The 23,246-nt window shown below is 43.3% G+C and overlaps 1 protein-coding gene and 1 non-coding gene across 5 annotated transcripts in view; both read right to left on the bottom strand.

Moving 5' to 3' along the window:
* Nucleotides 1-23,246, bottom strand: part of Fam171a1 (family with sequence similarity 171 member A1) — a 128,277-nt gene that overhangs the window by 89,270 nt on the left and 15,761 nt on the right. The window lies entirely within an intron of this gene.
* Nucleotides 5,937-6,039, bottom strand: LOC116082869. Its single transcript, XR_004115490.1, has one exon. It is a non-coding gene; the product is annotated as a U6 spliceosomal RNA (small nuclear RNA).

The following is a 23,246-nucleotide window of genomic DNA, read 5'->3' as shown; positions in this document are numbered from 1 at the left end:
CACTTCTCTATCAGTATTCCCTTTAGTTACAGAAGAATTGAGAACACCAGGTAAAGAATACTTATGTAATATAAAATATAACCATTACTATATATATACATATATATATATTATATATGTATATATATACACATACATATATGTATAATTAACCATTATAATATATAATCATAATTTACTATTATTGACCATATAGTAACCATGAACATACATTTCCAGCTTGGAAAGACAGTTCAATTGATAAACATTCTTCTAGAATTTCTAAATAATTAAACTAATACTGTATGGGAGATAGAGGGAGATCCATCAGTGGAATGGTAGAAGAGCTTAGTTAATTCAGACAATCTTCACTTTGTCGAATAGACCAAGACTAGACAGAACATTTGAGGGTCAATGGCATTGGGACAGGAGCAGATGTCTTTGACCTTGCCATGCACTCGCTCACTCACAGAGGGTTATATTTGACCATTTTGTGTTTGAGTTGAGAAGATTCCCTCATGTAAGAGAATTCCCATTATCGTCAAGTTTGTTACTTGGGAAAACTAATCAAGACGATATCTATTCTGTGAAACATTTCAAGTACAACTATTTAAAGCTTTCAGTGTGGGACTAGAGAAATGCTTCCCCAGTTAGGAGCACTTGATGCTCTTCCAAAGGATCTGGGTTTGATTCCTAGCACCCTTTCCAGTGCTTCACAACAGGCTATAGCTCCAGTCCCAGGGGATTTGCTGCCTTCTTTTGGCAATGGCAGGCAGTGCACACATTTGATCCATGAACACAGACTAAATGCCTATACATATAAAATACTACAATAAAAAGTGTAAAAATCTTTCAATAGGAAATAGGGTAGCTCCGGCTTGGAAAGACAGTTCAGTTGATAAACTACTTGCTTTGCAAACACATTTGTGTTTTACTCCCAGAATTCATGAAAATAAATTGTGTATCAAGTCAAAAAGAAGTGCCACATTGTAAGTATTTCATGTCATTACAAATTCCCAAAGCTGCATTGGCCCAACTCATCTGTAAGATGCAATATCCAGGACCAAAATTCCCCCTGGAGTTTTTTCTGGGGGCGGGGGGACCCTTAGCTATGCATGGGTTACATCCTGTTACAGGTTGTTTCCTGTCTTGTACATTTGTCATGTCTCTGAGAAATAAATAATAGATACTGTTGCTGATTTTGGGACAACACAGCTATATGTGATTATGTGACACGGCACAAAATTCTTCAGGAAATAAAATTCTAATGGTTATAATTCCTTGTACATGAGACTAACCATGCCAAGGTGCTGTGTAGTAACCTCATGCCTGATACAAGCATGGGTCATTACAGCTTTTAAAACCTTTGCAGAGATTAGAAGGCTGAAAAAAAAACACCACTGGGGGTTAAAAACAGCTTTGGAAATTGTTCTAATGCACAAATAATGCTTTGCTTTCTTTGACAGCTGTTCAATAACTGAATACAGCTGGAGGCAGAGTCGGCCGCCAAGGGACTTCCATTTGACTCTCTACCAGGTTTTCTTTTCCAGAACACTCTCTCACATTCAAGCCAGTCTTATTTATCTTAAACACATTTTAGAAGATGGTTTTATTTTAATTTGTTTCCATCTTACTCCATCCACATTAGATGCAGTCTGTGGCGTTAATGGCAATAGCTAAACTCTTCAACTAGCTGGCTCTAGGTAGAGATGCTGCTGATTGTAGTTAAGTTGCTTTCATCAAGACATTACACATTACAGGCACTCAAACATATCGATTGCCAGTTGGTACTACTGGTCACTCTTCCCCAAACCATTTGGTAGTAACTGTTCATGCTTCAAATAGCAAGCATGGAAAATGGCTGCACACACAAGGAAGACAGCTACCATGTGACATCTCTGAGTGCTAAATCCATATCAGTGTGTGTCTTCAGAGAGGCTGGCCCCAGGATACTTACCTCTTTCAGTCAGCTGTCAGTGACTGGGAGATAAAAGCAAAATATCAGTGTCTCTATGTGCAGGTGAAAATTATATCCTCTCTAAGACTGTAATATTATTATCAGACGACGAGAATGTTCGGTTGGGAAACAGATCTATCCAAGAAGCCAGTTCATTATAAGAAATATACTTATATGCCAAGCCATACAGAATCAAGAAGAGGACAGCTAATTACAGAATTCAACAGCATTTGAATGGCATCAGGCTAAAATAGCCCAGTGTGCATATGTTCTGAATCAGAATAGTCCAATCAGAGGGATCATAACCTACACGCTATTATTATACTTAAGAGGGACGTGATAGTTGGAAGAAAAGACCATTCTGTTAGGATTCCAGTGTTATGCAGTACATAATCTACTTCCAACAATTAAAAAAAGAAAGAAAGAAAGCCCACAGAGCACTGTTTAAAAGAGCACTCCCCCTTTCTGTGCAACCAAAACCACATCATTGGAAAAGTCCACATGGGATATAGGCCACTTCAAAACGGAGCATCAGAAATGGAAAGGATGGCAGCCAGCCAGTTTCTGAAGGGTGTGATCACGTGACTTTTGTTGTTGTTGTTACACTTCCCGACATTCACAGTAAGCCTCACGAATCACCCTGAGATAGATGTGAGTTGTGCGTTCACTCCAAATGTAGGATAGAGGTGAACACATACCACGCTTGACCTTGAACAGCAAGGGACAGAACCCAGAGCTATCTTCCTGTGTCCTGCCCAGCTAAGAACTAACTTCGGCCGAGCCCAAGTAAGAGCTCCTGTTCAAACCCTTAGAATGACCTTCCCTTCTGCAGAGCTAGCTGCAGCTTCCTGTCCTAAGAGGTCTAACTTCTTCTTTGGCGTAGACGTTTGATAAAATTATTTTGATAACAAAAATACTGTGAAAATCCAAAACATGAACCACATTGTTTTGGTGACTGATCATCTTTAATAATATTAGAGCATTTCTGATGATGTTAATTCCACCCACACTCTGGTCTCCTGCCATTGTGGGCTGTGTTGTGCATCCAGCTGGTTTTCAGTGGTGACTTTACTTACACACATCCAGCTAAGGCACATCTAGAGGTTCCCTATTGATGCCATAAAATTCATTTAATCATACATGATTATTAAGAAGCCTTAGGTGGGAGGGGAAGGGAGGGAGAAGGCAAGAGTCCACTGAAATAAAAGAACAACAAAAAGAACCCACCAAGCAAGCCCATTACATCCTCACTATCAGGATAGGAGCCACAGCAGAAACATCTGTTAACAATTTCTTGCATCTAACACATATATCTCACATCTGCAGCTTTGGGACAAAGTGGAAAAAAGCAATCTAGCTGACAAGGCTTGAGAGACACTAAAGGTGCTTCAGGAACACGGCAAATGGTTCCAAGATGAACAAACATGAGGACTTGGGTAAAAGCTGGAATGAGGAGTCAAGTTAAAGTCCCAGAATCTATGCAAGAGTGCAGGCCCTGGTGGCATGTGCTTGCAATACTGGGGAGGCAGGGACAGGCAGAATCCAGAACTTGATGGTCAGACAGCCCACACCTATTCTGTGGCCTCCAGGCTAGTGAAAGAGTCCATCTCAAAAGCTCTGGCTCCTCCACACGCCCATGTGCATGCACACACACACACACACACACACACACACACACACACACACAGACACCCTGATAGCCTCTGTTGGATTATTGTTAATAGTCACATATATATACATATACACACAGACATACACACACACACACACACAGGATTTGATGATCTTCTTGTCCACCCTCCCCTTTTTTAGCTAGTGGGGGTCTATTCTATGTACAGAAAGCGATGTCCACAGTTTCCGATTGATCTTTCCAAAGAACACAGGGAAGTCTAAAAGGTAGGGCAGTGTAGTCTGGTATAGGCGCCTTTTAGTCTTCTATGACTGCCCTCCTTCTGATCTTACTGTGCAGTGAAATACCCACACTATGTCTGATCTTTATAGTCTTTTCTGAGCTCCAATTTATTCACAAGGAAATTTAGTGTACTTGTTGCACTTGCATGGTTTATGAAATGTTTAATTAAAACAACTAATTGCCAACAAGTTCAACTGGTGACAGCAATTTTTGAACAAGACCAATTCTCCAAACATAGACCTCAACTCCCAAGGGCAGTGTGACATGTGGGTTGGGGGGGGGGAGTGTTGGGGAGGGGTGTTCTGCTTGCTGTGTACTCTGTTGCCATGGGTACCAATCCCAGTCCCATGTGGGTATTGGTGGATCTAGAAAGCTGGGAATACTTATCACTCTCAAACTGCCAAGGAGTTAGCCAAGATGATCTGCTTTATATATATATATATATATATATATATATATAAAATGTGCCAATGATCTCTAGGAGATTTTTGCCAGGATTTCTGTCCTCAAATTTCCTACAGGTAACTGTTCTTGTTTTATTATTAGGATGATGAACAAGGACTTGAAGGGGGTGGTCCTGATACTAAGGTCCTGTTCCCCAATTGGTTCCTTGATTTGTCAGTAAAGAAAGCCAGGGACCAATTGCTAGGTGGAAGGTACAGCCAGGACTCCTGGGACCCAGGATGAAAAAGCAGACACAAGAAAGGAGAGAGAAGATTATGCTATGCTTTGGAGGGAGAAGAACCCACAACCACCCCATCTCGGGGTGGGGGTGGAGCGACTGGGGTCTGTGGCCACTACTACAGGTGGGTGGCAAAGGATGTTTGACGGGGCCAGGAGGGACTAGCCACTTAAGTTTAGGGCAGGTGGAGAGATAATAAATTGGTAAGGGCATGACTTTCCAGGTTGGAGATATCAGTGCCTAGCAACTGGGCCAAGAAGGCAAATTGTAAAGGAACAAACTGTGTGTATGTTATTCATCTGAGGATTCAAAGGATTCTGGGTGAGGGCTGGTAGCTTGGTTAATGGTCCCAGAGCAAAAAGCAGTAGCTTAAAGCTACACACAACAAGACATTTGTACTAAATTCTGGGGTCTGAACACCTGTCAGCTCCTTCCCCTCAATGATCATAGAAAAGATTTACTTCCTTCTCACCTTTCTCTCTATTTTTTTTTTAATTGCATGGCTTCTCCCAAAAGCCATCAAAAGAGAAAACTTTATTAAAGGATCATGATTTTGACAGCATAGTAAAATGACCCCATCTGTAACAGAGCCTGGTTTTTTTTTGTTGTTGTTGTTTTTTTGGGTTTTTTTTTGTTTGTTTGTTTTTGTTTTGTTTTTACTGTATCAGCCATTCTGGGGGAAAAGTATTTAGTAAGCAAACTCAGCTCATAGACAAAGTTGCTGAAACTGTCCAAGTACTGTCCCATGAATGCAGCAGAAAGGCCTACCTTAGACACTTCTTACAACATGGCTTTTTAACTTAATAAGAAGCTCAACTCAAAACTAGTTTATGCAATAAAAGTAGTATCTGTTTATGAGACTTAAAAGCCAAAGGCACTGTGCTGGAATGGGCTAGAATGCTTGCTTTGGCCACAGACCCTCCTCCAGCCAGCTTGGCAACCTAGTGTGCTGTGACCCATCAGCTCTCACTCACTGCCTTGAAAGTAAACCCCACCCCCATCCTCCATGTCCCTTGTCTCCCGCAACCCCTACTGCAGTTCTGCCTGGGCTTCAGCTCCTCTCTCTCAGCCCTTCCTTTCTGCTCTGTGGGTCCCAATGCCAGCACCTTTCCAGGCCATTCTGTGAACCTCATCACTGTAAACCTTTAGCCTAAGTTGGAGTGTTTCACACAGCTGGGACTCAAAGCCTCACAAAACTTGTTTTGTGCATGGCATGAAGTAGACTTCAGCTCTGACACTGGAGTGCATATCCCATTTCTTTTTTTCCCCAAAGCTGAGGACTGAACCCAGCCAGGCCCTGGTACTTGCTAGTCAAGTGCTCTATCTCTGAGCTAAATCCCCAACCCCATAAATGTGTAGCCTAGGCTGGATTCCCTCAACAAATCCTACCTGCACGAGCCACCACAACCAGCATGGAATGCTTCACGAATTTGAGTGTGATCCTTGTGCAGGGCCATGCTAATCCCTGAATCAGTCCTGTTTTAGTGTATGTGCTGTTAAAGTGAGCATCCCATTTCTTTTTTTAATCTCTATACTGAGCTCTTATCTTTATGATGATGCCTGGGTTCCATTCCTAGTCAGGCCAAGAAGCGAGTGGTGAATGAAGCTGACTGCCAAGGCTGTAGACAGAACTACTTTTCTCTATCCTGGGCAAAGATGTCCATGCAGGGAAGAGAAACTGCTCTGAGGGTCACACCATTCTATCTTTTCATATTCATTTACCATTATTTACTACATGAGTGTTTGCATGTGTGTTTGTGTGAATGTATGAGCAAATATGTCATGACATGTGGGTGGGATCAGAGGACAATCCCGTTTGTCAGTCTTTATCTTTTGAGATGGCCTCATTACTACTGTGTAGGCCAGGCTAGCTGGTCCGTGAACTTCTGGGAAGCCTCATGCCTCTGCCTCATACAGATGTGTGCAACTATACCTGGTTTTATGTGGATTCTGGGGTTTTGAACTCATGTCACGTGGTATAAGTGTTTAATCCACTGAGACATCATCTCCCTACATTACTATCTCTTTCCTCCCCCCCCCCCCTCTTTTAAATTAGAGGCAGGATCTTATTATATAACACAGGTTTTTAACTCACTACATCCTTGGCTGGCTTTGAACTCATGACCTTTCTGTCTCTTGAACATTGGGATTACAGGCATGCATTGAGATGCCCAGCCCCCATGCTCATTTTGAAATAATGATCAATTTGGATTCTGTTCTTTAAATCACATTTCTGGCTTTAGCCTAATACAGATGAAATACATCTATGCCCAGTCCCAGTGTAAACACCCTGTGGATACACAGAATTAAGAAATCAATGATGAACTATTCAGCAAAAGAAAGAATCATTTTCCATTACAGCTAATGACCCTCTAATTTATCTGTTGAGAAAGTTTAAATTCTTCTATTTTATGTTCTATTAATAACTTGCAAGTGTCACCTGAGGACAGACTTCTGCCCCCTCCCCCCCTTTTTTTTTTAACCTATAGCTAGTTTGCTGAAGCAAGATCAGTAGGTAGTTAAAAACATGTCTCAAGTGGCTGCCTCTTGGGGACCAAGATACACAGTGTACATTCACCAGTAAGATTTCACTGTTTACAACTGAATATCAATAATCATCTATTCTTTTCTCCTCTGAAGTATTAATTAAAAAATTTACAATTTCAGGCTGGGACTCTGTTGGTAAAAATGCTATACATGTATGAGAACCTGGGTTCAGATCCCCAGCACCTACATAAGAAGCCAGGCATGATGACATTTGCCTATATTCCTAATGCTGGGAGATACAGACAGGAGTATCCCTGCACCTCACTGCCCAGCTGTTCTAGCCAAACCATGAGCTTCAGGTTCACTGAGAGACCTGACTCAAATAACAAGGAGGAGCGTGACTGATGGAGATATTTGATAGCACCTTCTGTCTTCAACATACACAGACACACTCACTGTACATATACCAAACATGTACATGCACACATTTAAAAAAAAAAAAAAGCTTTAACTTTTAAATCAAGCTTCCCATTGAAAATACCAAGGTCACTGGGAAGTCATACTGCAAAGAGATCCACACTATGAAACTGTATGTAGCGTCAAACCCATTTCTGCCCATTTGTAGCTGTGGTACCTTAGACAAGCTGCCCGACTTCACAGGGACCAAGGCAAATAAGCTGTCTGCTAGAACCAGAAGCTGGCCTGCGCTCCGTGCTCACCAGATGCTAGTGACCATTGCTCCCAGGAGACTACGGTAGATGACCTTGCTGCTCACTTTAACAAGGACACTAGTTCACAACAGTTTAGACAGAGATAACTATGCAGCCATTGATTAAGCCCACCCGGTATGTCGATAGTCTTTATGAAAAATCTTTTTAATAACAAATATTAAAAGTCAAGTGTGGGTATGTGTGTCTCTAATTCCAGCACCACGAGGCTGAGGCAGGAGGATCGTGAGTTTGAAGCCTACTGAAGTAATGCATAGTTCCAGACAGCTTTAAGTACATGGCAATGATCAGACCTCAAGAATAAATGGATAGGAGGGTAGATAGAAGGTAGATCCTTGGCTTCCCCCAGGAAGTAAGCAACTATAACCAAGAGTACTCAGGTGCCTTGGAGTTTAATACCTGAGGCATAGTAACACAGATGCCCCATGTAACTGCCCCTTCACACGAAAGAGAGTCACCCTAAGTGAATGTTTGCCTAAGCACAGTAGTGCAGGCTTCTGGCTGCTCTCACTGGGTTGATGGACAGTACTCCCTTTTCACTGGATTCCTTGATTTCCTCACCTTCTTTTGACTCTACTCCCTATCTAGCTCCAGGAATTTGGCAAGCTGGTTTGCAAAAAGCTCAAGCATTGGCAAGCATCTTCCTTTCAAATTTTAATGTCTAGCAAAACGAATCATCCAGAGTACCAGGAGCCTTGGCCACCCTTCATTCCCACCTCTGACTATGAGGATTGGGATCAGAAACCACATGTCCATTGCCGGGTTGCTTTTCACAGATACAGTAGCCTAGGAAACATTCAAACACCTTATAAAGAGAGTGAGTTCCATCAAGAACATGTGGCTCATCAGGTTCCAAACAAGGGCATCAGCAAAGCTCCCACCGTGAGTCAGGGATAGTACTGGGAGCCACTGTCACTAAGATGCCAACATTCTAACAGAGGTACGGGTAGGAGGAAGCAAGCCTTCAGTACAGTGATTCGTACAGGAACAGGTAAAAGGCCAAGGTCACAACACTAGGGGAGGAGCCAAGAGCATACCTTTTGAACAGTGCCGCATTTATAAGTTTAAAGTGGGTGTGTTAATCTGAATGAAATATGAGTAATTTATCCTGACCAGTCAGTCAGTCATAATGGACAGCTAGAAACAGCGGGAGAGCTTTAATAATGACTATCCCTGGTTTCCACTTAGGGTTAGACTTGGCTCCAGAGGTGATATCTAGTAAGAATAATGAACCAGGGACTGAAGAGATGGCTCAGCTGTTAAGAGCACTCCATGTTCTTCCAGAGGACCCAGGGTTCAATTCCCAGCACCCAGAGAACAGCTCACAACTATTTTAACTCCATTTTCAGGGGATCCAATACCCTCACATAAAAATACAAATAAATAAAATAAAATAAAGAATAATGAACTAGTCAATGGCCTTAAGGATAAATGGAGCATCCCTTTTAGAGGACGCTGGAAACAGGGTACATATGGCCCCTATGACTTACTGAAAGCATGTTAGGATCTCGTGGGGAGCCATTTTAGAGCAGGGCCCTTGGTGACACTACGAAGCTTCACCTGAAGCCCAGGTTATCACTTTGTCTCTTAGTCTCACAAGCCGACATTACCTTTATCATTTAAGCTAGTTTTTAGTCGAGCTTCTTATTAACTTAGAAGCCTTTCGCTTTTTAGTCTCATAAACCAACAGGACACTACCTTTATTATTCAGGCTAGTTTCTAGTCGAGTTTCTCATTAACTTAAACGAAAACACTTTTGTAGCATTCCATCATGAACTGGGGTGAGGCTCATAAGGACCCAAGCCTCCACGGGGAGCTCTGAGCAGTTAAGGGTTGCTAGGGGAGTCGTAATCCTCAGTGGTGTAGCCACTGGTAAGCCGTCTTTGCTCAATTACCCCCATGCTCATGCAGACAGCCCTCATTAAATACAGCACCATAAAAAGCCATGAACGTGGAAAATGGAGTTGGTGGGAAGAGGCAGGGGCACAAAGAAAAACGTGAGGGGAGATATGATCAAAGTATTTCCTGTCTATCTGTCTGTCTGTGAAACTGTGGAAGAACAAATGCAAAGAAAAATAAATTTTAAATCCTGTTGTAGGATAAATTTAGGATAATCACTTTGTATACTGCTTTATATGGCACTGCAGTGGACCACAACATCATTTTCTATGAACTAAATTTGCTTGCTAAATAATTTTCACTGGGAGTGGTTGATGTGATAGAAAGCTTGGGTCTATTATAGATACGATCATCTTACTGCATTGAAAAAACCTTATCTTTTCAGATATTATTCTCTTATCCCATTTGCCTACACCTTGGCTTTTGGGTGGGGAGCCATTTGCTTTTGCAAATGAAAATAAAGGAGAAAGAAAAGCAAACACCTCCATGATGTTCACGGGGTGAGGGGGGAATCACTTAGGTCCTGGAGATTGGTCACCATTGGGAAATCACCTGAGAGTTACACAAGAAATGAATCAAAATTTCTCAATTAATTTGTTATAGATGTAAAAGTCACACATGGTCTCTTATGAATCCATATATACATATATACACACATATATATGTATGTATGTGTATATATATATATATACTGCTGTGTGTCAATGTCCCTGAAGAGTGGGACACACTACAAGACAATTGTACAAGAAAGTGGGGTAGGGTTACCTTTTATCCTAACATTTGGGGAGCATTGTTTGTTTTTGTTTCTTTTTTTTTTTTTTAACTTGGTTTTTTACAACTCGATGCAAGCTAGAGTTATCCAAGAGGGAACCATAATTGAGAAAATTCCTCCCGAAGACTGGCCTGTAAGCAACCCTTTGGGGTAGTTTTCTTGATTAATGATTGGAGTGGGAGGGCTTAGCCTAGCGAGGGTGCTGTCATCCCTGGTCCTGGAGTGTATAATACACGTGCTGAACAAGCCTTGGGGAATATGGTAGTTTGAGGGGTGGGAGAGAGTGGGTCCTGAGGTGTGGTCTTAATGGAGTAGGTGTGGCTTGTTGGAGAAGTGTGTCACAGTAGATGGGCTTTGAGGTTACAGATGTTCAAGCCAGGCCCAGAGTCTATTCCTGCTGCCCATTGATTCAGATGTAGAATTCTCAGCTACCTCTCCAGCAACAGCTACCTGCATGCCTCCCACCATGTCAACCTCTGAACTGTAAGCCAGCCCCAGTTAAATGGTTTCCTTTGTAAGAGTTGCCATGGTTGTGGTGTCTCTTCACAGCAATAGAAACCTAAGAAGGGGATCAAGCCTGTGAGCAGTGTTCCTGTATGTCTGTGCTCCGTTTCTGTCTCTTCCTCCAGGTTCCTGCCCTGACTTCCCTTCATGGTGGGCTGTAACCTGTGATGCGAAATGAACCTGTTCTTCTCCAAGTCACTTTTGATTGTGGTGGTTATCACAGTACTAGAACCCTCAAACTCTGGCTTACAGATGTGACTAAACATCTTACAGAAACAGCGTAAGAAAAAGTCTCACTTTGGTTTATGGTTTTACCCAGGGAGGAAGGTCAGTGGCAGGTTGGCTTCATCTGCAGTGGCAGGATCACATGGCACATTAGGGACAGGAAGCTTGAGCAGGGAGCCGAGGAGGGGAACGACCTTCCAGCAGGTCCCAAATCCATACAAAGAAGCACAGCCAGATGTGATGGTTATGTTAGGAAGGCTTTGGCAAGTCTACGGTTTCTCTGCACAGATCCTTCTGTGGGGATTTTAACTGCAAGGATTTTCTACTGTCTCCACAGTGGTTTTTTTTTTTTTTTTTTTTTTTTTTTTTTTTTTTTTTTTTTTTTTAGTGAGAAATAGGAAAATCCGAACCCTTGACTTTTAAACATGGTTCTGTGAAGACGGGTTAAAATTTCCTCTTTCTCGGCTGATGAATAACCCCTTACATTATTAACCTCACTTCTGTTAATAACCTACAGGAATCATTAACTAGAACAACCCAACACCACAGTTCATTTACAGAACTTTGAAGAGAGATTTAAAATCAAACAGAAGTGAAGGGGCTGACCTTGAAGACGGTGTTCCTCATACTACTCACAGGACAATGATGGCTGCTGGAGTTGTTGAAAGGGGTAGACAGAGGTCATATTCTTGATGGTGGCATCTCTGGAAGTGTCCCCTAGGATAAGGTGAGCTGTGGAACTACAGAGTCCACAGTTTCTATCTTGGATAAGACGATGTCTGCTATCTCCCCACCGTCTCCACCTCAGTCCTCTCACTCTCTCTCATGCCTCTCTGTGTCTGAGGTGTATAGGTATGGGTGGGTACACAGAGACCACAGCACCACACATCCTACTATCACTTTCTGCCCTCATTCCCATGAATAAAACTTAGGATGTAACCACCAAGCTCCAGTGATCCTCTTGATTCCCCTCACACCTTATTCCCAGAGCTGGGCTTATAGGCATGCACACAGCCATGTCTGGCTTTTATGTGCATGCTGGGATTTGAATTCAGGTTTTTATAGTTGCACAGCAAATGCTCTTACTCTTTGAGACATCTCCTCATCCTCTCATTTTTTAATGAATTGTTTTATTTTAACAGCTAGGTTCTTGCTATTTGTAACAGGCTCCCAGACCGTAGTGTGACTGACGCCATGATGGAAGTAAGCCTCAGGCCTTGGAACCTAGTATGTAGTCACCAACATCTGCAAAATGAAAACAAAGATCTAATCCATCCAAATTCATAATTCTGGAATGGACTAACCTGTCTTTTGGCTTCTGTAGCTCTGTTTCTGGCTAACTGTTCTTGCTAACTGAAATGTGTCAGCCAAAGATGTGGGTTTTGTACTTGAAGGCTCACAGCGAGAAAGGCTCAGGACGGCGTGGGATGGGAGTCCCGAATACCCAGTATACCTAGCTTGCTAGCAGGACAGTGCTTGGTTTTGCTCTCTAGATATTTTCCTTCTTGTTGTGGTGAGGGTCTTTTTGGGGGTACCAGGCACTGAGCCCCAAAACTCACCCACAATAAGTACATACTTTGTTGCCAAGCTCTACCCCTAGCCAAGATAATAGTTCTGCATGTGTCGGGGAATGGACAAATACACTTTATGCCTACAAGGCCAAGTGAGTTCAGTACCCGCTGCTCAGAGAGACACCGCCTCCCATGTTGTGGCAGGAATTCTGTACAAATCTGACTCATGATAAGGGTAAAAAATAAACCAAGCCACCTACACTGTGAGAAGAAATCATTATGTATGCTCCAAGATGTTATCGCGCCTCAATAGTACTCTCATTTATCATTTAGGAAAAGAAAATAAAGTTGAACTAATAATAACATAATTATACCAAAAATGCCACTGTAAAAATCCATCTTGCTAGTAAGTTTGTGCAGAAAAAAACCTTTTTTCTACTAAGAAAAAAATCACCACATACATAGATGACTTTCAATTTTATTTTCAATTTAGGGAACCAGTGAGTTTGCTGGGCTTGCTAACCAAACCATCTGAGGAGTACCTTAGAGAGGCAAAAGTGACCCCCAGACAACTCCATCACTGAAGGCTTGTATAGCCCATCACGATGTTGTTCCCATGGAAACTATATCATGGAGTCCTTTAACAGGATTCAATTTTTTTAATTAAAAATATTTTATTTCAATTATGTATGTCTGTGTGTGAGGTGGTGGTGGTGTGGTGTGTATGTTATGGTGTGGTGTGTGTGTGTTGTGGGGTGGTGTGTGTAGTGTGTTCCAGGGTGAGAATGTGGAGAAAAGACTGTTTAGATCCTTTGGATCAGGATTTCCAGAAGGCTATGGACAGGCTGGTGTGGATGCTGAACTCCAGTGTTCATGATTGAACAGCAAGTGCTCTTAACTGCTGAGCCAGCTCTTCAACCCCTCGACAGCCTTTTAAATAGAAGAAAAAAATGTGCAGGCCAATGATATTATTAAAATTTAAATAGCAATTAAATACTTTTCAAGAGATACACCTTTTTGTGCAATAACACCAAGAGCTGAAAACCAAAACGCCAAAGTTGTTTGCTTTGTAGCCTGATGCTGACAAGGGATTTCAGCCTTTTAAAGCTGTGCTAGACTCCAGAATGCACTCTTTGTGGGAGAGATTAACTTGTCAACAAAAGCAAACTGTACATTCCACTGTGCTTTATCTCTGCTCACAGATGAACTTTATCTTTGTTTCCACAGAAACAAACTGTGTGGATACAGATATGCCATTTCCTCCAATGTGGATCACAAGTCTTCAGAGGAGGCCAGAAGGGTGAACTTGGTGGTAGTAACCTTGCTGGCCATGCATAAGGCCTTAGGTTCTGTTCCTAGCACTGTATTAAAAAAGTAAGAAAGGAACAGGATCTTAACACTGATAATGAAAATTGGGGTTGCTTTTATTTATCTTCTATTAAGACTTACATTTTTGACTTGGCTAAACTTTCATTATTTACTACGACTGGGGATGGGAAAGAATCCCACTGATCTCTGCCTTATCAACAATCAGGAACTTAGGACAGCAAGAGGCATCAGAGGCCCTCTTGACTGACAGCTGTGAAATCCTATTCATACCTGAGTCAATGATTCTGTAGTCTGGGGTCAGGAGATGGCTTTGAGAGAAGGCTTACCACATAAGGGCACTTGCTCCAAGCTTGAAGGCCTGTATCACCACTGAGATCCACATGGTTTGATGGGGGGGGGGGGTTCCTCCAAGTTCTCTTTGGCCTTCCTCACATATGCTGTGACACATAATTCTCTCTCTCTCTCTCTCTCTCTCTCTCTCTCTCTCTCTCTCTCTCTCTCTCTCTCTCTCTCTCTCTCTCTCTCTCTCTCTCTGTCTGTCTCTGTCTCTTTCTCTCTTCTCTCTCTCCCTCTCACTCACATACACACTAACTGTATAAAAGACAAAATTTTTAGAAAAATTTGTTTATTTATATGTGTGAGTGCTCTATCTGCATGTACACCTGCATGCCAGAAGAGGGCATCAAATCACATTACAGATGGTTGTGAGCCACAGATGGTTGCTGGGAATTGAACTCAGGACCTCTGGAAGAACAGCCAGTGCTCTTAACCACTGAGCCCCCCAAAAACAATTTAACAAATATCAATACTGTAGTCTAAGGGAGAAAGGAATGATTCCAGTAATGAAAATGATGCCTTTCAGATCACAGTACCTCAAAAGTAGAGATGAGCCACAGGGAAACCTACAGACACACACTGAACAGAAGGCCTCTGCACAGGTGGTACCAACACTTCTAGGATAACTGGGTATTTTATACATGGGTTTTCAGCAGAAAGAGTAGGCTAAAAGAGATCCAATTTTGTTTGCTTTTTTTTTTTTTTTTTTTTTTTTTTTTTTGTAGCAAAGAGTAGTTTTATCAACAAATATTTATATATACTCTACATACAAGAGGGAGAAAATTGGTGCTCAAATATCAATGGCTGCCACACAGGGAGGCTGTGGAGTTTGCAAGAGCAGAAAACAGAAGAACCATTTTCTGTGGGCAGCAAAAATTGGTGTGGCCAGGACTTCAATTTTAAGATGTAGTTTTCCTATTCCAATGTTAATAGTCCTAAAATGTGGATATGTTGTCTTAGTGAGGGTTTCTACTGCTATGCACAGACACCATGACCAAGGCAACTTTTATAAGGGATAACATTTAATTGGGGTTGGCTTACAGTTCAGAGGTTCAGTCCATTGTCATCATGGCAGTGTACAGGCAGGCATGGTGCTGGAGAAGCCAGCAGGAAGCATGGCAGTGTGCAGGCAGGCATGGCAGTGTGCAGGCAGGCATGGCAGTGTGCAGGCAGGCACGGCGTTGGAGGAGCTGAGAGGTCTATATCTTGATCTGCAGGCAGCAGGAGAGGACTGTCTTCCACAGGCAGCCAGAAGACTCTGATTGCACATTGGGTGGAGCTTAAACATCAAGAGACCTCAAAGCTCATCCCTACAGTGACACAACTCCTCCAACAAGGCCACGCCTCGTAATAGTGCCACTCCCTATGGGTGAAGCATTCGATCACATGAGTCTATGGGGGACAAACCTATTTAAACCACCACATGTTCTATAATTCACATGGGCATAGTACATGAGAGTGTCGGTGCTGGCATGCTTCAAATCAAGATAATATTGTTCATGTTCTCCACTTTAAGCTTCATACAAGTATGGTTTTGTTAAAACGCCAATCAACTCCAAAAGTGATAGTATGTTCTCACAGGATTAACATTTTCCATTATCAATTCACTATGTACACAGTAACCTAACTGTGGGGTAAGCTGGAAACAGTGCTGGTAAGAGGTTCTGGGCCAGCAGGTTGGCTCAGAGGGTAATGCATTTTGCCAATGTAAATGGACTGAGTTCTAGGTCTTGAACTCACAGTAGAAGGAAAGAAGTTGCTTACAGATGTCCTCTGACCTCTGCCTGCACATGAGTATGGCTGTTCACACTCATATAAACATGCACACATGTGGTGATAAAGTATAACTTAAATAGACAGATTCTTTGGGCAGGAGCCTTGTCTGGAGACAGAGTTGCCTGCTGTAGCCTGCTGGCCACCCGCTTGCTGTGCACGCTCCCTGCTTCAGCATCTCAAGCACTGCTGTTTCAGATGTGAATTACCGCACTGACTAAGACCTAGGCTCTTCAGTTCGGGAGCTGAATTTTCTAAACACAGTGGATATAGACAGAATCACCTCCACTCTAGCCAGGGAGATGACCCACAGAAGGATAAACTGGAGTCCCATACTTAGCACACATGTGGTTTGGCTCATGACTATCTGATTCCAACTCCGGGGAATCAGAGATCTCTGGCCTTCATGGGCACTTGCAGTCACAGGCACATACCCAGACATAGACGTATGCACATATACATAATTAAAAATATAAATATTTAAAGGTGATTTTTAAAACTGGGTACTTGAGCCTTAGTATTGGTTGTGTTAAGCGAATGGCATGCAGGCTTTTACTTTTAAGGCCTAGTCAGAGTCCCCTCATCCTGGCTTTTCTTGCTAACAGAACCCCAGTTTTGTCCGGGTGTCAGCTTGGGTGAATGCAGTCTGAAGGCCCAGGTCATGCTGGTGAGGCAGGGTGTGTTCCGAGCCCACTGGGAACTTAGGGAAAGACTTGCTTTCGGGGAGAGGCAGTAGAGTCCTTCCCATCTGCCCACTGCCCGGTCCCAGCTGTGACCCTCTGGACTAGCAAACAACGTGCTGAGTTTTAGATGGTACACCGGCCAGCTGAGGCTGAGCAGCTGAGCTGGTCCCCAACTCATGGAACTAAGTGACTCGGGATCCCAAGTGGGTCCTGAGCAGTTGCTTTGTAATGGTTTCCAGGTTACTGCACAGTGCACTCAGGCCCGAGTCTGGCTGGGAAGAGGATTTTCCCCCATGACTATACCTTCATGATTAGCACTGTTCCCTCCTGTTTGTCTCACAAGTGAATTACTGCCGAAAAAGCCAGAAACATTTACATACCGGAAAACCTCCATTTCTCTAGTAGGAAAGAAATGAAGTAAATACAGGAGCCTTCTTCCTATTGCTTGTCCAGTTAAGGCTAAGTGGTTTACTAGAAATATGGCTGCCGACATAGCCTACCTACGCCAAATACTGAGTTGTTCCTTTGAAACATTACCACAACTGCAAACTGAGAGCTAAAACTTGCCAATCCTAGCAACTGGCTTCTGCCAGTAATAAGTAGTGACAAGAATTAGTGCATAAGATACAGGGTTCTCCACTTATGTTGATTTTTAGACAAATAATTTAAATAGTTCTGTAAAGTATTTGAGACATATTTAGACTAAAAAAAAAATACTCAGGAAAGAATGTAGCTCATTGATAGAACAGATATTTATCATGTCCAGGGCCCTAGGTTCCTCTGAACCAAACCTCTTAATTCACTGCTTTCCAGAACTGCAAACTGAGTTATGTGTTCTGTAGTTTACTAGGCAAGCCAATTGATAATCAACTCAAAAATGAATTGTCTTGCTTTGTGTTTCTGGGAGACTTGGTTACTTTCTTCATTTGGAAACAAAGGAAGAACAATATTACAAGATAAAAACATTTGCAGAACCTGAGTCAGTTGACTAACAAAATGCCCTCATACTCATAGGCACAGGCCCTCTGAGAACAGAGAACCCTCCTCTCTCTTAGGGACCTTTCAAAGTCCTAGTTACAGTAAGGCCCTGAACAAAGGACAGAGAACAGGAAACCTCTGCTGCTGGCCACAGCTGAGTACATCTAGCAAACAAAGGGCAGGTTCAGCCTCCACCTTGTATCACACTGTAGAAGACAGAGTGGATAGGATGAAATCTGATCGCCCTAATCTTGTAACTATGAACTTCTTTTTCCTCCTCTCTTTTTGGCTCCTGGGAGAGGTGCTGAAAAGGCACAGAAGAGGGGAGGAGAGAAAGAAAGGAAACTGGCACCATCAGATCTGCTCTTGGCAAACACCTCTGAGAGCTAGATGAGGCAAGGGAGGGTCCAGCCTGGGGAGAGACAGATGCACAGTGTGGATGGACAAACAACCACAACGCAGTGTGGGGGTGTGTCCTGTGACCCTCAGCACCTAGGACAAGGCCCAGAACAAGGAGCATTCAGTAAGTGGTTGTTTGATACACAGTGAAGGGAGCACACAGGTCTGGAGTTGGAGGACTAGAGATGGCTTCTGAAAGGGATGACTCCTGATGCCGTGAGGAAAGTGACAAGGGCTCGGTGAAGCCAAAACACACCGGGAAGAAGGGAAGAGCAGCTTGCCTAGCTAGTGTGCTTGAGCCATACACACAGAAGACAACAGTCTAGGCGAGTGGCCATGAGCAAGGTCTGGACCACGTACAGACGGAGCAGTATATGGTCCAGAACTGAAGCCCAAGTAGAGAGAGGAGTTTTTAAGAGGTTAGAGATGGATGCCTGGTCCATCTTTTCTCTAAAAGGGAAACTGAGGAAAGGAAGTACCCAAATGAGACTAAGAAAAAAACAGAATTTGTTCATGCAGCAAAGGACCAGGGGGCACCCATCAGAATTCTGAAACAATGATGTCAGACCAAGAACCCTGGATTAGAAATGTGACACATACTTGGGTTGAGCCATAGGAGAGATGGAGAGTAGCTAGCAGTTGTCCTGGTAATGGAATGAAAGAAATTAGTAAGTTGAGTGCTACCATCACAGGGTTTTGGGCAGGAGAGGTCTCTAGATATGTTTAGAGAAGAGACAATGCCACAGGGATAGGGGTGAACGATGCCAAGGATGAATGAAAGGAAGGTCTATGCCAGGACTGGCTACTCTGGGTATGCTTTGAGGTTTCCAGTCCCACTGAAGCAGGGATATGATACAGCACAGCTCTGTCTGCAGCCCCATGATGGAGTTCTGCCTGGTATTTGCTCACAGAGGGTGTGGAGGTGGGTGGTTCATGCAGCAAAGTACCAGGGGACCCAGATGCGCTTCACTCACTTAGAAGCACACACTCAAACCAAAGCCTCTAGAAAAGGAAACTCTGTTCATCGGGATCAATGTTTCAGAGGCTACTCTAAAGTCTGGAGTAGGGGCTGGGAGCGCAGCCAAGAATCCCTACAGACATAAGTTACCTAAATGTCACTGGGCAGTAGTATCTGAACTGCTTAGTACACAGGGACAAAGTGGCAGCACACAGCCAGGGGAAGCTGGCCACTCAAAGATCTAGCCTGTCAGTATTTTTTTTTTTTAAGTAGGGGACTAAACTGCTGGCTCAGTGATTAAGAGCACCTACCTGTCCTTGCTAAGGACCTGGACTCAAGTTCCAACAGGCACATGGTGATTCACAATTGTCCTTAAGTACAGTTCCATGTTGCACGTGATACAGACATACATGTGAGTAAAACACTCACACTCACACACATAAAACAAATAAACTTTGAACACAAAACTTCCCCAAATAATAGTAAACATAATCTCAGGGCTGGTGAGATGATGCAGTGTTTAAGAGCACTTGTTGCTCTTGTACAGGACACAGGTTCAGTTCCCAGCATGCCCACAGAGGCTCACAACCATCCATATCTCCAGTTCCAGGGCATCTGACTGCTCTGCTGACCTCTGAAGGCACCAGGCATGCACACAAAAGCTGCACAAACATACAGGGAAAACACTTAAAACTCAATTTTTAAAAAGCAAATAAAACTGAAACGACGAAGCTGCAGAAGCGTCTGGATCTTGAAGAGTGCATTCTGGGAATCACTACGTCCCCAGACCTTCCCCACACTGCACTCACTAAATGACTTTTTTATCTGAACAAAACTAGAAGCAACTGAAGACTGACAGTGGATTAAAAACATCCAAGCTTTACAACTGCGTAGGGTTGTGATCCACCTTAAAAGCATGAAGGGCAGTTCATAGAAATAGATTAAAGAAATCAAACTGAAGTCTACAGCTTGTCTCAGTAGGAGTCATGGAGTGTTTTAATCATAAATATAGTAAATATTTTTATAGTGGGAAGTAAGTCAGCAAGTGGATACATACCAAGGAGAAGAAATGCAGGGTCTTTCCAAGGCTCTCGTGGACCTTGGCCCCTTTAGCATTAACTCACATTCCTGTCTTGAATCTGGGCTTTGAGGAACGGAAGAGCAGTGTCTGGGGGTAAGAGCAGATGGCAGAAGGAGTTTGCCTGTTGCCTGTTGCTAGGAGCAGTGTGTCCTAGACCTGCCCCCTTCTGTTGCTACACATTGGGATCTGGTGTGCAAAGCAGCCACCACATAGGCTCATGCAGGAATTCATTATTCTCTCACGAACCCTATAAGATCCACTGACTCATTTATAAGATCCGCAGGTGAGTGACATACATGTGAAGTGCACATGGGCTGTTGCAGCTGGAAGCACAAGCGCAGATGCTGTATTTTATCGGAGAGCTAAACATAGAGGACAGGCAAGGAGGGACAGAATTTACCCTGAAGTACTTTTATTCAGCCCCTCTTAGTCACAGGAGAGCCTGTGACTAAGTGCTGGTCATGATTCTGGGCCTACTGTTATTCATGCAGCCCCTCCTATTCATGTAAAGAGACACATGGGTGCTATCTTCTAAGTTTACATTTATTGCATGAAGATAACTATTTGCTTAGCAGGATTGCCATTCCAGATGGGAACTGTGTGCTTAGACCTGTTGCAATACACCTGTCTTCATGTGTATGACTGTAGGGAGGCCTAATTATGTTTCATTTTTCTTGATAATGATCTAAGTGACGTGTCAGCTTTCGGTGAGAACTCAGGTTTGCTAACAAATCAGTTAGCAGAAGTCACCAGAAAGGCAACAATGTAGTGTGGTCTTACCTAATATTGAACTTAAACATTCTCGGGCTCCCCTCACTATTGTGTAAGTGAAGGGCAGAACTCCAGAGGACATTGTGAAGCCAGACTACTTTTTAAAAGTAAAACTTGCCAGGTATAATGACAGCATGTCTGTCAGACTGACGGCAGCAGAGGAAGCTACCCATTTGATGCCTCCAAGCCAAAAGAATCAAAGGAACCACTAGTTCACTGCTGATTGCCAAGAGGCCACTTCCTACACGGTCCCCTCCTGGGCAGCATCCACAAGGACCCCTAAGGGAGCCTTTTTCCCAGGGAGCTGAATCTCTCCTTCACCACCAAAACACTGGAATACTAGCTTTTTGGCCACTAACATGTGGGGACTTAGGAAGGTAAACACGGAACACTAGATAACCCTAATATAAACTGGGCCCCAGAAGCTCCATTCAACCGTTTCATAGTTTCTAGAGTCTTCTTAACCCTGTTTGAGAGGGGCTGAACTTTCTGTGCCCTTTGGTTAGCTGTGATGTGGGCACTTCCCACTGAACCCAACTGTAAAGCCAAGAATAAGAATGAGGAAAGAAATCAGTCTCCTGTCACAGAGACAACTAATTGCATTTGAAGTAAATGACATGACTCGAGCAGAGGTCAGGCTTGGGGGGACTGAGTTATGCTGGAAAGAGCAGGACACTTTGATGTTAGAATATCTGGTTGAAGATTAATCAACCAAGCAGCAGAAACAGACAAAGGAGATTTATAGTGACTTGAAAGAGGAAGCCCAAGCAGATATGGCCATGAGGTCACAGGCTTAGACTGCTGCCCACTACCCACTGGGTTGACTAGAAGACCCCAGCAACTGGCTACTTTGCAAAAAAGAATATGAAAACCAAGTATTCCTTCTGTCTCTGTCTCTCTTTCTCTGTGTGTTTCTGTGTTAGTGTGGCTATGTCTCAATGTGCATGTGCAGTGCTGAGGACAAACTTGAGTGGCCGTCCTTGCCTTCCTCCTTAGTACAAGGTCTATCGATGTTTGTGGTTGTGTGTTCCTGTGTGTTCATGGGCCTTCTCACTCACGGTAGGAACCCTGGGATTACAGATGTGTGCACTATTGCATTAGGTTCTGGGAATCTGCATTCTGATCTCCAGGCTTCTGCCGCAAGCACTTACTCATTGAGCGGCCTTCCTAGCTGTTCCCCTCCCCCCCAAGCTCAAAGCTATTCTTATTTTTAGTAATACTTCACAGATGTATAAATGTAGCCATCTTGGCTATGGAGGCTGTCAGATGTCAGGACCTTCTTGCTCCATTCAAATGTACATCACACAAATGGTACTGTGGCCCATGGAAAGGTTATCCTTGTCTCTTTTCCGCATGAGTAATTCTTGACCTTTGAACTCCTGCTGAAGCTACTGTCTCATGCTGCCCTTCAGGCCCCCCATTCCCCACTCACTTTGCTCCATTCCCAAGTGCCACACTGGCATACTCTTAGTAACATTGCTTGGCTCCCTCTTAAATTCTTTGTTACCTTTGCTTCCCCCATGAGAGCTTCAGTTCCTGGAAAGAAGGCACTAGGTGTTATTGCTTCATGTCTCCAGTGCTGAGATATGTATGCCAAATGGCTGCTCACACTTGCCCATGAGCCTCTGAACTGTGCTTGGAAGCAGCAGTAAGTGTTGCTGAGGGGCTATGTGGCTCAGAGCAGGGTCCCTTTGCAGGACCCACCATCCATGTAGAGAATATACAGGGGACAGGACAGGGCAGTACAGGACTGCCACCTCCACCCAGTGCAACACAAAACTGCAAGTCACACTTTTTCTTATTATAAAATGTGTAACATCTCTTGGAATACTTTAGAACAGTAGAGTGAAGAACAGTTTGTGGATGTGGAGATCCATTAAGGACCATGCATATTTATAACAATGATACAGACAATTTTCTGGCTAATGTGCATAAAGTAGATTATTTTGAGTCAGGTTTTCACTTTGTAGAGCAGGCTACACCACATTTGTGACCCTTTTTCCTGTGCTTCCTGTGCAACCTCTAATATGGCTCAAAGCAGAGACTCTTTGTGGGATGGAAAAGTGGATGAACAAAAAACACTCAAGAGCCACAAGGCGAAGAGCAAAAGAATAAAGTCAGACATGCCTAATGACAAGTCCTCCCAACACCTTCTTGTGGACTTGGAGTCTGAGTTTAGAAAAGAGATCTGCTAAGGAAAAATCTCACCCAAAAAAGAGTGTGTGGGGGACAGTGAACACCTTTTTAAATGTGTGCACATGAATTAAACTCCTGCTCCAAAT

This window comes from Mastomys coucha, unplaced genomic scaffold, assembly GCF_008632895.1.
Source record: "Mastomys coucha isolate ucsf_1 unplaced genomic scaffold, UCSF_Mcou_1 pScaffold7, whole genome shotgun sequence".
Lineage (NCBI taxonomy): Eukaryota > Metazoa > Chordata > Mammalia > Rodentia > Muridae > Mastomys > Mastomys coucha.
The sequence above is the reverse complement of the archived record's forward strand: the minus strand, read 5'-3'. Positions and strand labels throughout refer to the sequence as shown.